A 5,017-nucleotide genomic window follows, 5' to 3' on the forward strand; every position below is an offset into this window, starting at 1 on the left:
CATAAATTACATGGCCTATTCCCATCTTTGGTTATTAAATGTTTGACAAGTATATTTTTTGTCTGAAGAAAATCTTGGAGTTAACAGTATAGGAAATCTTTGTAAAGTCTTCCATGATTCATGTGATGAACATTGGCAAAGGATACATGATCACTAAATTCACTTCTAATCATTAAAATTCTTCTATTCATTTAATGGTTATACAAACTGGTGATGATTTATGATACTTGCACATAGAAACCCAATGATTTGAAAAACTCTATCCAGGACACTTTTCACAGAGTCACTTGAAGGAAGTGAGAACAGAAATTTGCAGCAGAATTAAGCTATAAAAAACCCTTTGCCTCTTGTTTTAAAATTCTAGCAAATATTGATATTTGACATAACATGCCTTGTCATGATAGAAACAAATTTAATCAGGTTTAGTTGCAATTTTTCTTTGAGAGATGTAAAATATTAAAATGTTTGCCAAGAGTTTGATTTTTTCTTGGCTCACAAATGGACATTTCTTCATAAATTTGGAAGTACTGTGAGAAAAATAATATACATTTGGTCATTTGATACTGTACAACGAATATGACGCTAAAGAAGAATACTTGCAATTTTTCAAACTTTGTATTAATTGATCTTCCATCATTTGAAAATTCTTCTGTTATACATGCAATTTTTGATTGGCTTAGTTGAAGGTTTTCTACTTTATATGACAGTTTGGTCTTTTACTTATACTCCAGTTATTTTTAAGAAATAGTGGCTGAAAATTAAAATCACCTGTGGAGTAGAGATTAAGATAAAACAGGCAAAGGATAAAAAATATGGGGGCAGGTCAGGCTTAGCCCAGAACAACAGAATCTGGATTTCTGGCAGTGGGCCTGGGATAAGCATTCTATTTTAAAACTCCCAAGGGATTCTCATGTACAGTCAGGGGTGAGAACCAGAGACTTGGTTTTTGATCATCTCTCTACTAGACTGAAGAAAATGGTTTTGTTCCCCCACCCCTCCACAGAGCAGACCTGTGCTTACTGTGTTCACCTGTGGGTGGCAGCCCTCATCACTCACAGGGAGATGCTTCCAACTAGGCACATGCTATTTTAAAATATTTTCCTCTTCCTCTCTCCTCCTGTTAATTTCAGTTACTACACCTCAACCTCTTCCCCACCTCCGTGTCCCAGTGCACACTACTTCTGTTTTCATATAGTACAGGTCTCCTCAAAGTTCATCTATATCTCAATTTTTCTCTAATCAAATCTCCAAACTTCCACTTCTACTCTGTATCCAAATCGATCACCCTGGGATGCTTGTGCAAAACTCTACTGCTCTTACTCGTGTTTCTCACATTGTTTTCTAAGCATGTCACCTACACATGTCCTCACTTCATTCTCCAAATGCTTTGGGACTTCACAGGCAAGGACTCAACACTGACTTTGGTCCTTATCTACTTTGTGTGAGGCTATGTACACAATAAGTAAACCCTGCTGAATGAGCAAATAAGTGGAAAGTTGAATATAACTACAGAGAAATTAATAGTCATGAAAGAATATATAAACAAAAATTGCAAGTTTAATTCACCAATGGAGGTGGCTGGGTTCTTACAGAAACTCAGTAAAGTAGCTTCTCCAAGAAGAGAACAAAGAGGACAGGAGTTGGGGATCTGACTCTGGCACCATTGCTGAGGGCTGGTGTACACGTTCTATTCTCATTAGTGACTGGGAAACCCATGTATGAAGTTATCTCCTCCTTGCACAGGTCTGCTTGTATGCATCTCTTCATTTCAATAGTTAAGTTGAAAACACCTGCAAGAAACCATAAATGAGACTTCTACTCTTCTCCCTCCTTATATTCCCCTTTAACCTGTACAGACTGGGCTGGAGCAGGGAGTAAGTCAGGCCACACTCTGGTTGAGGTATCCCACATGGTGCTCTAGCACGCAGAGGGCCGTCACACCCTTAAATTCTATGTCACTCAAATATTGGTACATTTTCTAAACTTTAAGTGAGATTTTCTCAATCCATATTATCACCTGGGGATCCAGCACATGCTCTTCTAGACATTTTATGCCAATGGTAGTAAAAAGGCCTAAAGGTTTTATTAGCAGCATCCTGTATGCTACTGATGTTCAGGGAGTTGGTGTGTCTGTTGGTGTGCACTCTCTGAGAATTTAAGGACATTAATTTCTTATTCTTGGTCTGAGTTTTTTTGAAAATAGCAATAGCCATAAAAGACTATCATTTTGATTGTGTTCCCTGCCTTTTAGAGAGCCTTCAGACACATCCTTTTACATGGTACATCCCTGATGCTCTTGATGATTTCATCTCACCTCCTCTGGGTGCCAAGAGCAATCCAGCAATTGCTATTTTAATGCAAAAATCACTCTGTTATGCAAACTATAGAGAGTAGAAACATAAGAATCCAAGAAAGCAACCAATATGGCTAGTGTCTCACTGATGATGAACTTCAAGAAGGCCTAACGCCCCAGAGTCAGCAGGAGGAAATGAGAAGGTAAGGAGAGCTATGGAAACAAGCCAGCACGCACAGAACTTGGCCCACTGCTCTTCATGCTGCACCATACTATAACTCCTAGTTCATTTCTAATTTAAACATCTTCAAATAATTTAGAATTTTGTATTTTCTTAAAGCAAGCTTAGTAAAGTATGCCTTACAGTCTCTTTGAAGAAAGCTTAAGCTCAGTCACTACCTCTCTCCAAAGCTTTTACTTTGAACATTAAAAAAAAAGAGGAAACAAGCACAAATATCCTGAGTTAAAATGAACCAGAGTTTGTAGAGCATGAAGGTTAATCTAATATGCTGAAACAACTTTCTGAAAGCTAGCAGTCTGTCAATTAATGGATGTATCAATTCATAAATAAATGTGTGTCCTTATTTCTAAGAGACTTGGATAAAAGCTAGTTTTTCCTAAACCCTACCATTTGAACACATGCTCTATCAGCTTGTGAGAGAGTACCAGTTATTCTGTGTCTACAGGATATTGCATTCTGGAAAGTACCTGCGTGCATGATGCCAGAGAATTCAACACAATTTATTTTATCTTCTTTACACCATTTGAGCTCTGTAGCACATTTTCTTCCTCGTACTGCAAAGCATGTTGGGCACTTTAAACCATTGGAGCTGAATTCATCAACATCCTTCTCCTCTAGGTCATGCAATTGAATCTCCCAGGAGACTGTTAATAATAATAATAATAATAATAATAATAATAATAATAATAATAAAAAGACAGAAAACTTATCTTCACAGGGCAACCCCTAGAACTAGATCTACCCCTTCACCCTGCATCTGTCCCCTAATCCTCACTCTATATTTGTCATGTTGGTACTTTCAAACTTATCCAACAGTATTGGAGATATCACAAAACCCTGCCCTTATAAAGCTTATTTTCTTCTGGTGGAGATGGAAAAAAACAAAAAAAGAAAAAGATACAATATGCCAGATGATGATAAATACTACAGAGAAACAAAACAGGACAGGACATGCAGGGTGAGTTTGCAATTTATGGGTTGGTCAGGGAAGACTTCACTGTGGAAGCCTAAAACTGGTCTACTTCCAAATACAGAATAATTTGGTTTTACAAGTAGAGGCCATGGGTACATAGGATGCTCAAAGAAGGGGCCCCAACTAACAAGAAGTAGCTGCAGTGCGTCCCAAATTCTCTGCCTCTGGGGCTCCTGAACATTGTCTTGTTTTAGTGAACTCAAATTAGTTAACTCTCTGCCTCTATTCAAGTGTTCTTACTGTCACCTGCTGCTATGGGCATAAACTGGGCTTACTGCCCCATGAAAGATTTCTTGATACAGAGCAGCCAGTAGAGGGAACTATGGAGAAATGGAAACGTGTGGAAAATTAAAAGCATGGGGGAAAAAAAGGAGGCCTCTTAGGTTATCCTGAAGGCATGTTTATCCAAGCAAGAGGATGGAAAATATTTTACTTTTTATTTTTTTAGTTTAATGTATACCTTTTAAATATTGTGCCACCTCATCATGGGCCCTGTAAATGTGAGGGCAGGCAGCCCTCCACCTTGGACAGCAGCAGGGGCTTGGCATGGTGCTGGAAGCCACACGCAGCCATGAAGAGGAGAAACAGTGTCCAGAGATGCCCAGATGGCTCTCCAGGCACTAGAGATCCAGGGCTCACCTGGCCTGCTCTCCCTAGAGAGTCTTGTTTGAAGAAGCACAGTTCAAAAGCAATTTAAAAAAACTAACAATACTTAATACTTTAAAAATTAAAAAAATAACAATTGTAATCGCTAAAATTAAAGAAACTTTCCAATTCACAGTTTCTCAGCAATGTGTCTCACATTTCCCTTCCTCTCTTTCCAAACTCTTCCACATCCCACTCTGTTCCAAAGCTACTCTGTCCAACGGGTCTATTTAAAATTAGTTAAAATGAAATATAATTAAAAATTAAGTTTTGTAGTCACACCAGTCTCATTTCAAATGCTCAACAGCCACATGTGGCTAGTGGCCACTGTACTGGACACCACAGACACAAATAGCTTGAGCACTGCAGAGGGTAATGATAAATGCAAATTGAAACTACACTATGGGGTAAAAAATGTTCTCATCTACTTCTGGTAAATTAGTACCACTTTCTGAGGGCAATTTGATAATATAGAACTAAACTTTAGATTACATAAACTCTTTTATCCAGCAATTTCTAGGAATTTTACTACATGTATAATTTTATTTGTGCAAACTAATTCACTGGAGCATTCTCCGTGATAGAAAATGATTAGAAATGACCCATGGTTAGATGGATTCTATTCATAGAACAGAAGTGAATAAAGACATAGACAGAATGTGGTGTTCTATATGCACTGACAAAAACATTTCTCCAAAATGTGCCTTTATGGGAAAAAACAAGATATAGAACATTGGGTATAAAATGCGGGTTCGAGACCTGCCTGGGCAGGCGAGACCTCATCTTTACAATAAAAAAAAAAAAAAAAAAAAATTAGCCGGGAGTGGAGCGTATGACTGTAGTTCCAGCTACTTGGAAGGCTGAG

Source organism: Carlito syrichta, unplaced genomic scaffold, assembly GCF_000164805.1.
Source record: "Carlito syrichta isolate Samal-C Ts95f unplaced genomic scaffold, Tarsius_syrichta-2.0.1 Scaffold302566, whole genome shotgun sequence".
Classification (NCBI taxonomy): Eukaryota; Metazoa; Chordata; class Mammalia; order Primates; family Tarsiidae; genus Carlito; species Carlito syrichta.